Below are 13,079 nucleotides of genomic sequence, written 5' to 3'. Positions count from 1 at the left end.
TCATACACTATTAAAAACCTTGAGTTTATTTTAACTTCTGCTATAACGACTGTGTATTAGAATCTGATGGTTCTAGTTAAAATTAGGGTAATGTAATTTAACTATAAAGAACAATTTCTTTGGTCTTAAAAATGGAGGCACAGAGACATTCCATCTTGGATACTAGGTATGTCAATAAATCCAATTACTGATATTATGTATTCTCTTCATCCATTCTTCTATGCTCCTCAAACCACTGGATCTTTAGAAAATGTGCAAGGGGCTAGAGAAGATAATTATTTCTGGAAAGCACACACCTAGATGGAAGATAGCTTAGTTAATGTTTAAAGAATGTGAGGAACAATCCTAAAGATTTTGACCTTTTGATGAGTAATCCTAAAGATTTTGGATTTCTGAGGAGCTGTCCTAAAGATTTTGACCTTCTGAACTAACAAAATTATAGTGAGGTTGATATATATTTCAAATAAAAGTTATCTTAAAAAGTAGAAAAAATATATGAATTGCCTTTAAATAACAGTTTTTACATGCAGTATATTTTATCTGACAGCTTTAAGTTTTTGGATTTAAAAGGTGCAGGCCAGCTTTTTTTTTTTTTTTTTTTTAAGTTTGTGACAGCATTGTGATGCTTCCCCCAAAGTATTTTACTAATTTTTATCTCCTGAACTAATTACTCATTTTGCTATTTTTTTATTCAGCTAATAATCTTTTCTCATTAAAGTTGACCTTACCAAAAAAGTGATAATGTCTAGTGTACCATGTTAAATCAGGCTTTTAGAGTTTATTTTTATATATGAAACCCTAAATAATTTCCTTTCAATTTTTTAATTAAAATATTTTGTTTCAATTATAGACTGTTATTTATTATTTAAAATGCATATGTGGAAAAAGAAATTCTGAGCCATAAGTGTATTCCTCATGTCTACTCATTAAAAGCAGAGAGAGAAAGAAAACAAAATGAAAAAAAAAATTACACAGTTTGCCAGACCCTAAAAAATACGCTCCTCTCCCAAATTTTCCCTATATTAATTTGAACATTTTCTAATTTTGAACATGTAGAAGATCCCACGTGTATTGAAAAGCTAGGAGAGGGGATATATTAGTCTGCTCTCACATTGCAATTAAGAAATACCCAAGACTGTGTAATTTGTAAAGAAAAGAGCTTTAATTGCCTCACAGTTCTACATTGTTGGGAAGGCCTCAGGAAACTTACAGTTATGGTGGAAGCAAAGAGAAGCAGGCACCTTCTTCACAGGGTGGCAGAGCACAGTGAGTGCAAGCAGGGGAAATGCCAAATGCATACAAAACCATCAGATCACATGAGACTTACTCATTATCAGGAGAAGAGCATGGGGCAAACTGACCCCAGGATCCAATTACCTCCACCTGGTCCCACTCTCGACACCTGGGGATTATGGGGATTACAATTCAGGATGAGATTTTGGGTAGGAACATAGTCAAACCATATCATTCCATCCCTGGCCTCTCACAAATCTTGTGTCCTCACATTTTAAAACACAATCATGGCTTTCCAACAGTCCCCCAGAGTCTTAACTCATTCCAGCATTAACCCAAAAGTCTAATTCCAAAGTCTCACCTGAGATAAGGCAAGTCCCATCTGCCTATGACCCTGTAAAATCATAAGCAAGTTAGTTACTTTCAAGATACAATGGGGGTACAGGCATTGGTTAAATAAACCTGTTCCAAATAGAAGAAACTGGCCAAAACAAATGGGCTATAGGCACCATGCAAGTCCCAAATCCAATAGGGCAGACATTAAACCTTAAAGTTCCAAAATGATCTCCTTTGACACTAGGTCTCACATCCAGGTCATGCTGATGCAAGAGGTGGGCTCCCATGGCCTTGGACAACTCCGGCCCTGTGGCTTTGCAGGGTACAGTCCCCCTCCTAGGTGCTTTCACAAGCTGACACCAAGTGTCTGCAGCTTTTCCAGCCACATGGTGCAAGCTGCTGGTGGATCTACTGTTCTGGAGATGGGAGAATAGTGGCCCTCTTCTCACAGTTCCACTGTGCAGTGTCCCAGTGGATATTCTGTGTGGGGGCTACAACCTGATATATCCCTTCTGCACTACACCAGTAGAGGTTATTCATGACAGTTCTGCCCCTGCAGCAAACTTCTGCCTGGACATCCAGCCATTTCCATACATCCCCTTAAATCTAGGTGGAGGTTCCTAACCTTAATTCCTGACTTCTGTATACCCACAGGCTCAATACTACAAGGAAACTGCCAAGGCTTGGGACTTGCACCCTCTGAAGCAATAGCCCAGGCTGTACCTTGACCCCTTTTAGCCACACTTGGAGGTGAAGCAGCTGGGACACAGGGGACCACATCCCAAGGTTGCTTAGAGCAGGATGCCCTGGGCCCTGCACACAAAACCATTTTTCCTTCCTAGGCCTCTGGGCCTGGATGGGAGGGGCTGCCATGAAGGTCTGTAACATGCCCTGGAGATATTTTCCTCATTGTCTTTGTGATTAACATTTCTGCAGTGGGCTTGAATTTCTCCCCAGAATTTTTTATTTTCTATCACATCATCATGCTGCAAATTTTCCTAATTTGTATGCTCTGCTTCCTTTTGAACACTTTTCTGCTTAGAATTTCTTCTACCAGATACCCCAAATCATCTCTCTCAAGTTCAAAGTTACACAGATCCCTAGGGCAGGTGCTAAATGCTGCCAGTCTCTTTGCTAAAGTATAGCAAGAGTTCCCAAGAAGTTACTCAACTCCATTTGAGACTGCCTCAGCCTGGACTTCATTGCCCATATCAGTATCAGCATTTTGGTCAAAGCCATTCAACAAGTCTCTAGGAAGTTCCAAATTTTCCCAATTCTTTCTGTCTTCTGACCCCTACAATGGTTTCAACCTCTACCTATTACCCAGTCCCAAAGTGTTTCCACATTCTCAGATATCTTATAGCGACGCCCCACTATCTCGGTACCAACTTACTGTATTAGTCCATTCGTATACTACTATGAAGAAATACCTGAGACTGGGTAGTTTATAAAGGAAAGAGGTTTAATTGACTCACAGTTCCACATTGTTAGGGAGGCCTCAGGAAATTTAAAATCATGGTGGAAGGCAAAAGAGAAGCAGGCACCTTCTTCACAGGGTGGCAGGACAGAGTGAGTGCAAGAAGGGGAAATGCCAAACACTTGAAAAACCATTAGATATTGTGAGAATCATTCATTTTCATGAGAACAGCATGGAGCAAACCATCTCCATAATCCAGTGACCTCCACCTGGTCCTGCTTACAACATGTGGGGATTATGGAGTTTATGGGGATTACAGTTCAAGATGAGATTTTGGGTAGGGACATAGCCAAACCATATCAGGAGAAATGTTTAATTTCAAGACTTCTCCATAGAAACTTAAAAAAAAGTTTCAACAAAGAATTAACAAATAATTGTATTATTATGGTATCAAATTACACAGAACTATCATGAAGGATTTCTGGTCACATAAACTGTTTTACAAATCGTTTCCAGGTTATAAAATATGAGTGAGAAAGAAAACAGATTTACCTAAGAAGTTCGATGAAGTATTTCTGTTGGGAAGGAGATTATTTTATTTCCTTGATCTGCAATTACTTTCATCTAAGAAATAGATTTGAAATACCTGGGCATATGTACAAAGACTGAGTGTGAAGTAATTGAGAGTTGAGAAAAAGAGCTAGAGAAATGCATCTCAAACTTGAGTGTGCATACGAATCAACTGAGAAGTTTGTTAAAATATAGGTTCTGATTTCATAGTTTTCTGATGAAGCCCGAGTTTCTCATTTCTAACAAGCTCCCAGATGATGCTGATATTGCTGGACCACAGACCGCACACTGAGTAGCTAGCATCTAGAGCAGTGAGTCCTATATGTGACAGCCCATCAAAGTCACCTGAGGGAGGTTTCACACCAAAAGAGAAGCCTGTGTCTAAACCTAGTACTGAATTAGGTTCACTCAAGTGGGCCTCTGACATGTGCGATTAATAAGCTTCATCAGTGAGGCTGAGTCCCAGCCAGGGTGGTGAACCACTGACTTAGACAAATGATTTTCTCTGCTGAGAGTGTACATAGGTATAGGTGTATATTGGAGACATATGTGCATGAAGATTTGGGGTAGAAGTGTTTTGTAAGATCAAGAGAGAAAAGGAAGGGGTTTTTATTCTGAGCAGGTGCACCTCCTCCCTTCGAAGCTTCTTTTCTATCAAGTGAAGCAGCGCTGAATTTTGAGGCAAAATAGTTTGACAAATAGCTACAGACACATCATTTAGAGTCAAATCCGGAGACCTTACAATGTCCAATAAGGTTCCACATGACCTGGATTCCCATTGCCTCTCTGCAATCTATCCCCTTCCGAACACTACTGCAGACATACTGGCCTCTTTGCTGTTTCTGATAATCTCCAAGCAAACCACCTCAAGATTCTGCACTAGATGTTGCCTCCGCCTGGAATATGCTTATTCCAAATATCCTATGGCTAGCTCTCTTACCTCCTTAAAGTCTTTGCTCAAATATTATCTCTCCCCTAAAACTTCCTGATCCCTATTTAAATGGCAACTTTCCACCAGCTCTTAGGATCCCAAATATCTGTTATCACCTTTAAATGACACATATCACACTCCCTTATATTAGTTATTTATTATGTTTACTGATCATATTTTTGGTTTTCACTCCTCTTCTCCATCATCATTGGAAGGTAGTGATGGTAGGGATATTTGTCTGTTTATTCACAATTATTGGCAAATTTCTTAGAAACCCTCATCTCCTATAGTATATGTTTCATAAATAAAAGAATGCATACAAACACAATTGTTATTTCAGAGAGGTCTTCTTTGACAGTTTCAGTAAAAATAAGTGCCCACTTTCAAACTTCTTTCCTGTCCTGATCACTCTTTGTTATACTATTATATTATAATATCTTATTATATATTCCTATGTACTCTCTTTCCATATACACATACACGTATATAATCTTAATTTATTTTTTAGTTTATTATTAGAACATATAATCTTTAAGGAGAATGGCATTTTCTCAGAGATATCTAGTAAGCAATTATAACAGCTCCTAATACAGGGTAGATAAGAAAGAAATATTTGTTGACTCTTTTTGTTAAAGTGGGGTTATAAAGATATTTTATCTTTTCTGCATTTCTATAACATGATGAGTAATTTCTGTCTTAACATTTCTCTGTATAGAAAAACATTGTCTGGTGTTGATGGCTGATTTAATGCACTTTTATTCAAGTGATCAAGGGTAAAGAAATCAGTTAGACATTTTTTCTCATGTATGCTATGATTCTTTCGCTGTGCAAAGTTTAGAACATAATTGTGTCCAGTTGATTTGCTTGTCAAAGTGCACCTAGGTATTTGGATATTCCCTCCCTCTCCATCCCATTTTCTTGGCTCCAAAAGACACATACTCAGAATTCTACTAATGATGGATTGGCACTGTGAAGGGTCTGCCTCAGTCCAAGGCAAATTCACACAGCTGGCTAAAGTAATCACATGGTGGGATGCTGTTTTTCTACTTAAATATACTTGTGGTCTATCGAAAGTTCACTATTGCACAGTTGTTTACTTTTGATCCAAAGGGCCTACATTTTCCACGGTACAGCACTTCAGCCATGCCGTAGCTGTAGAAGCTGTCCACAGTGGCATAGCCTGCATGAGGCAATAATACCCAGATTTGCTAAACAGACTTGAAGTTGTTTATGTGTTTTTTTCTGACCTAGGTCACCCAGGTGTGTTGATTTATTTGCATAGTTTGCAGCACAGGAGACCATACTTGAAGTTCCAAAAATAGCTGTGCATTTTTTGTTCCTCTTGATCTAGCTACAAACACAAGTAGGTATAGGCAAGAAAAATAATCCTCAATTTCAACTTCAAAATCCAACAGCATTATTTTCTAAAACTAAGATAATGGTGAAAATCAAAGTAATCATTTCAGAGTTGACAAGGCAGGTGCTGAATGCAAATCATATTAGGTCCTTTGCTAAGCCTCTTGCCTAACAATTAGTAGTCACTTTATCTACACATTCATTTTAAAATTCATTCAAAATAGTTACTGAAACCTATAACATATGCAATGTTGTGGAGGATACTTAGAGAAGAAAACTTCAACAATCTCAATTATCAAAATGTGAAAAAAAAAGTAGAAGAAGAAAGGACCGTGGTTGTACTGATTATAATGATTTTAAATCCAATTAAACAAATGTTTATTAAGATATCTATTTTATGCTCAAAATATATCACCTTCAAATATACATAGATATACATATATCATTATCAGTTGGTCTGACCAATTACTAGCTGCATATTGTGTAAAGATGAATTTGATGTTTGGATTTAGAAAAATCTTAGAACATTAGGAAAAGGAAATGCTGTAAAATCACACTCTCTAGCACTATTTCTTTGCAAAGGGAGAGTAAATAACGAAAAAAAGAGAAAGGAAAGAATTAATATTTGCACTCCCATGTTTGTTGAAGCATAATTCACAATAGTCAAGACGTGGAAACAACCTAAATGTCCATCAGTGGATTAATAGATAAAGAAAATGTGGTATACATATATAATGAAATATTATTTAACCTTAAAAAGGAAGGAAATCCTGAAATATGCAACAATATGGATGAACTTGGAGGATATTATGCTAAGTAAAATAAGCTAGTCATCAAAGAACGCATACTGTATTTTTCCACCTACATGAAGTATGTAAAATAGCCAAACTCATGGAAGCAGAAAGTAGAATGGTGGTGGCCCAGGGATGAGGGAAAGGGAAATGAAAAGCTATTCAGCAGATGTAAACTTTCAGTTACACAAGATGAGTAAGTTTTAGAGATTTGCCATATAACATCATGGCTATAGCTAGCAATAATATATTGTACACTTAAAATTTGTTAAAAAGGTATATCTCATGTTGTATGTTCTTATTACAATTTTTTAAATGTACTCTATTTTTAATCTATTCTTTCTCTTTTACATGTAATCATAAAGGATTTTTGCACTATTTTGATTTACACTGAATTGTGTAGAAATGCCACTACTGTATATATCAAGAGAAAATTGTATACTCTTCTGTTTGGGAATTTACCAAGAGTATTTCACGTTGTGGGAAATAAAATAAATAATAGTAATGCCAATTAATAATATTTATGTCCACAATACAATGCACAGAATGAATTAGCATACATGGCAGTGAATCCACTGTAATTTTATATACAGGCACAATCTTCTCGCCACTTCATATGGTGTAGCACAGACCTGCTGGGGCATTGACAGGAAAAGAAAGCAGTGTTTTATTATAAATTATTTTATTTTTATTTATCAAATGCCAAATTCCCAAATTGGCATTAGATATATTAGATAGATTATTTTTTAATTAGTCATAGGCAGGTAATTATTTAATCTATGAATTTAATTTCAAGAAAGTAAGTAAATGTTAGAAAATTATAAACACATTTTTATATAACTGAAAAATGTGACCAGTATTAATTTGCCAAAAAAATCATTTTAAAGAGTTACATTTATCTATCAAAATCATTTGCATGTATATCCTGCTACACAAAATAAATTCAGTAAGTAATACATAAAAATGAATACAACAAATAACTTGTGACAATATACAATATATGTCATCATAAAGAAGAAACAAATACCATTAAGAGCACACAGGAAAAAGAACCAGGCTTTGAAAGATGAGTAGAATTTACCAGCAAGGCTGGAGAGAGGATGAAGGAATAATGAATGAAGACTGTAGAGATAAGACTAAGTATAGGATGGGTTTAGGAGAAGGAAAATTGTCTCAATCCTTGGGAGAAATTATATTGTAGGCAAACACTCTTTATTTTTGCTTTTAAATTTATTGAAAAACACAAATTACAGACAGGAATAACATTTGGAGCTTCTCATGTGGAATACAAAAGAATGAATGCAGAGTAAAAAAGTAGAGAAAAAGCTACTAGAAACAAGTTATACAAATGACAATAGAACTGAACTAAGTGGGAAGTAAGAGTACTAAAATGTTTTATATTAAAAATATTTTCATGTTTTTACAACATAGAAATAATAAAATTGTGTTTCAAGTAATTGTATATGACTCAAATCCCATGCCAATTGAATGCGTAGCACGCCTATCCTTTACATTTCAACTCAATGCCTGTTGAGTTTATGACTAGACTCAAAACATATTTCAGAACCCAAATTTGTCTAGCTTTAATCATGTTGGTGCCCTCGAATATGCAGAGGATATGAGACTTAGTCTGGCTGACCCAAACAGAAACCACCTGTGTTCTGGCTATGTTGGTAAGGGTAGAGTAATTTAGTGGTTGAGAGTACATTTTTAGAGCTTATGGTGGGCAGATTAATGCGTGCCCACCCTCTGTCCTCACCACAAAAATGTCAACATTCTGCCCCAGAGCTTGTGAATATGTTATCTGGTGAGGGAGAAAGAAGTTTGCAATAGAATTAAGTTTGCTAATCAGCTGACTGTAAAATAGAGAGTGTATTCCAGATTATACAGATAGATGCAACATAATCACAAGAGTTTTTCAAATTGAAAAAAGAAAGGCAGAAAAGACAGAGTCAAAGAAAGGTGTGGCTATAGAAGAGGTCAGATGAGATGTGATGTGTTGATGTGAGAAGGACTCAAGACCAATACAGAGCCAGACCATCTGGGTTCAAATCCCAGCAATGCTGCATAGTAACTGTGTGATTCTGGATTAGTTGTTCAACTTCTCTTTTCCTCCATTTCTCATCTGTAAAATAGGGATGATGATAATAATAGTATATGACTTCTAGGGTTGTTGTAAGGATGAAATGAGTTACCTGAGTGTACTTCTGTTAATCACTAGAAACAGTGCCTAGCACTTAGTGAATGCTGTCTAAACCACTATTAAAGATACTCTCTGGTGTTGTATAGACACGTAATCTCTGAACTCAGGAGGAAAATTCCGGAGGAAGGGTCTTGGCTATTTCCTCTTCTCTGCCTGGAATATTTTCCAGGAATCCCTATTGTTTGCTCCTTCTCTTCTTGTGGGACTCTATTTAATGCTGCATTGCCACTGAGCTATGGTTGACTTTCCACTCCCAGAATTTTCTAGCTTTCTTATCTGACATTTTCCCCCCGCGGTACTTAAAAATATTTACTGTACTAAAGATTAGTTTATATGTTTTTATTGGTCTTCTTTAAATGAATAAAGGCTAGGATTTTCTTGTTGTTGTTGTTAACTGCTGTATTCCTAATGTCTAGCACAGTGCTTAGAACAGAGTGGGAGCTCAACCAATATTTGGTAAACTGATGAATAAATACATTAATCCATTTCAGTTAATGCTGGAGCTCTTAGGTTGCCTTCAGTGATTTTCAGATATAGCATCATATTGTCACAGTGCAAGGGCTTGCTAAACTGCACCACAAAATGCTCTTCGTCATTGCTTCTTTTGTTAATGCCACTGCTATGTGCTTTCTTGGTCTTCTCCTTTTTAACATTGCATTGGTTTTGCTTGACTGCAGTTGCCTCACACTGTATTCTGGGTCTGCTGTTAAAGAGGTATTTTATTTATTTATTTTGCCATCTGGTCTCCTAAAATGCCTCAGGCTTCCTGCTTTTCCTTTTGTTTTTGTCATCAGGTCCACAAGTCTTAGTGTTCACATGTTAACCTTCTGGCTTAGGCAGAGCTGTCCTTACACATAATGGAATGTCCATTTTGGTTTCCAAGACTTCCATAATCTGTCTTACCTGCATTTTCTGTCAACCCACTGAAGGCCTTTTGCCTCACTTTGATCGTTTTGAAAGGGGAAAAATAATTTCCTACAGAATTCTGCTAATGACGGTTTCTTCCCAGAAAAATCACTATTTGTTTTCTCTAGACTTTTTCAGTATCTCATTTTGCAAAGTGTAGGAGAATGGCTGTGACTTTTGGGTCCACCATGGTAGATTAGAACTCAGGCTATGAAAGGTATTAGATCAGGCCATTGGAATTTATCTTCATTGCTAAAGGTGGTCCCTTGGCCTAGGCCTGATTCTTCCACCCGTATCCTTCATCTCCCTTTATTAGTTAACTCTTGACGGTCCTTTGGTTATTAGCTCAGTCATCATTACTTCAGGAACGTCTTCCTTGAGTCCCCAATCTTCTCAGTCACCCCTTATGTACTCTCATGTGATACACCATTCTTTCACTTTGTTACACGTGCCAGTTTGCATATCTGTGTATGTATTTGACTGGTATGATTTCCTCACATATAGGGAGCCAATCTGCTTTACTTACCATTATATCTGAACACACGTGATAGATACTGAATAAATATTTTTGCTTTATTTTCTCTATCAAAGAATATATCACAATAAGTATATTTATAAATGAACTTTGGCTCTTCTAAAGTACAAATTCCAAGAGGGCAGATACTGGATCTGTTTCCTAAGGTTTATCATAGTTCTACATTACAGACACTCAAAACTGTTTGTTAAATGACTGGATAAATAAAATGTATGAATTTTACTCAATGTCCTTTATTAACACCAAGATTCTTTCTGAGTATCTTTTTGGTGTATTCCAAAGAAATTACTTCTCTCTACTCTGTTAAGATTCCCATGACTGTTGCTTCTAAAGTCACCTAGAAACCAGGGGAAAACATTCCCTTGAAATGCTGGGCTTTCCTTCTCAGTACCCTCTCTTCATCTCAGATCTTAACCTGAAATTCTCAATTCCTAATAAAACTCCATCTTCAAGTAAACCTAGCTTGAGAGTTCCCTTCCATTCTTTTTTCAAAAGTGTAGACTTTTCCTCCAGTGACTCAGAAGACAGGAACAGCACTTTTTTGTTCCTTGCTTTGTCAGGTTCATAATAGGCTCACAAATAATTATGTTGAATAAATAAATGAAGGATCCATGAATCCTTCACTTGTGTGGAAAGATCCACACAAATAGAGGGAACTGAAGAGCAGCCTCCAAATTAACAGAGCCAAACAAAGCTAACATTTCAGAAATAATCATATATATATCTAGAGAGGAGCCTAATGCAATCTTAGTTAGAGTGAGTTCCAGGTTACAATGTGTTTTCTATAGACTGGAAAAATAATAAATTGCATCTAAATTTCAAGGATTTTTATTATTGATGTTTATCCATACATAGATTGGACATTAAATGGAATTTCTGGATCCCTGGTTAAGGTTAAAGATTATATATAGCAAGACCTTTAGATTCATAGAAAAGCTAGTCTGCTATAAAATTCAATGTAGTTACCATTAGTTACACGGTTATAGTTAGTAACACAAGTTATCTATAAGAAGGCATATTCATTGGGGCAAAATTTGATGATCCAAGTTTGTTATCAGTTATTTTTAAAACAGAAAGTGGTATTTGACTATTATTAGTAACATTTTAAGAGGAGATCATATGTACCTACTCTTTTTACTTAAATTTTACATTGACACACAATAATTGAACATATTTATGGGGTACATCATGACTTTGTGATTCATATAATGTAGAGGTATCAGATCAGTGTAATTAGGATATCCATCATCTCAAAATTTACAATTTCTTTATGTTGGGAACAGTCAATATCCTCTGCCTAGCTATTTGAAATTATTTCATATATTATTGTTAACTACAGTCATCCTAGAGTGATCTAGAACATTGGAGTTTATTCCTCCTATCAGGCTGTAATTTTGTACCTTTCAATTTCAACAAATATCTTCCTATTCCTTCTTCCTCAACCCTTCTTAGCCTCTAGTATCCTCTGTTCTACTTTTTACTTCTATGAGATGAAATTTTTTAAAGCCTCCACACATGAGTGAGAACATGAGGTGTATACACAAACAGAATACTATTCAGCAGTAAAAAACAAACAAAATCCTTTCATTCATGGCAACATGGATAGGACTGGAGGACATTATGTTAAGTGAAATAAGCCAGGGACAGAAAGGCAAACACATTACCTACTTTAAATCATGTTTTTGGTTTGAGTTTTCAACTTTTTGTTGTTAAAGAAGTTTTGTTTACCCTTTCTTAGAGCAAGCACAAAACATCACACTGACAATCATTAAAAATTAGCTAATTTTTAAAATTTTTTTAAAATCTAAAAGCAACTCAAATGCCTTGCTTTGCCATTTCTTTGATCTTGTAAAGAAAATTTGTTTGCTGTTATTATCAAAGAGGAAGAGTCATAGCATTCTGTAACATTACAGTTCAGGAGAAAAAGGGAGACTTCCATGAGGCAAAGGAAACAAAGAAAAGCATGAGCTATCAATTTTCCCTTTTCCTTGACTCTCTAGAGGAGCATAAACTAAAAATAAATAACTAAAAATTTGCCACACTTTGGTCTTCTGAATTGGCTGTTAAGAAACAAAAAAGAAGGCTGCAATGTTGAAACATCGGGTAGTCTCATTTTTGTGAGTCATTCTGGAACCTAGATCATATATAAAAAAATGACTCTCAATAGTTGGGATAAAAAGGTGACTCAGGCCGGGCGCAGTGGCTCATGTCTGTAATCCCAGAACTTTGGGAGGCCGAGGTGGGCAGATCACGAGGTCAAGAGATCGAGACCATCCTGGCCAACATGGTGAAACCCCGTCTCTACTAAAAATACAAAAATTAGCTGTCCACGGTGGCACCCACCTGTAGTCCCAGCTACTTGGGAGGCTGAGGCAGGAGAATTGCTTGAACCCAGGAGGTGGAGGTTGCAGTGAGCTGAGATCACGCTACTGCACTCCAGCCTGGCGACAGAGCCAGACTCTGTCTCAAAAAACAAAACAAAAAACAAACAAAAAAAAGGTGACCCACACATATTACCTCTATTCTCTACCTCACTCCTGTCCTGAATACTGAATCAGTAGGCTTTATGTGGATTCTAGGCAGAATTTTGAAAAAAATAATTCTCTTTTGATTGATATTCTTCCACATTTATCATCCCTCACTCTTGATTTCAAAGATCACTTGTTGATAACAAGATAAGAAAAGACTGATAAGTAAAAACTTAATGGTTTGTAATATTCATAGTTTTAAATTTTGAGTTCCTCTTCATCGCATAGTAAATACATAGAACTCTAATAATAATGATATAGGAGGCACTATTG

The sequence above is a fragment of the Pongo pygmaeus genome, chromosome 10, assembly GCF_028885625.2.
Source record: "Pongo pygmaeus isolate AG05252 chromosome 10, NHGRI_mPonPyg2-v2.0_pri, whole genome shotgun sequence".
In the NCBI taxonomy this organism is placed as follows: Eukaryota; Metazoa; Chordata; class Mammalia; order Primates; family Hominidae; genus Pongo; species Pongo pygmaeus.
This window is presented reverse-complemented; position numbering follows the sequence as displayed.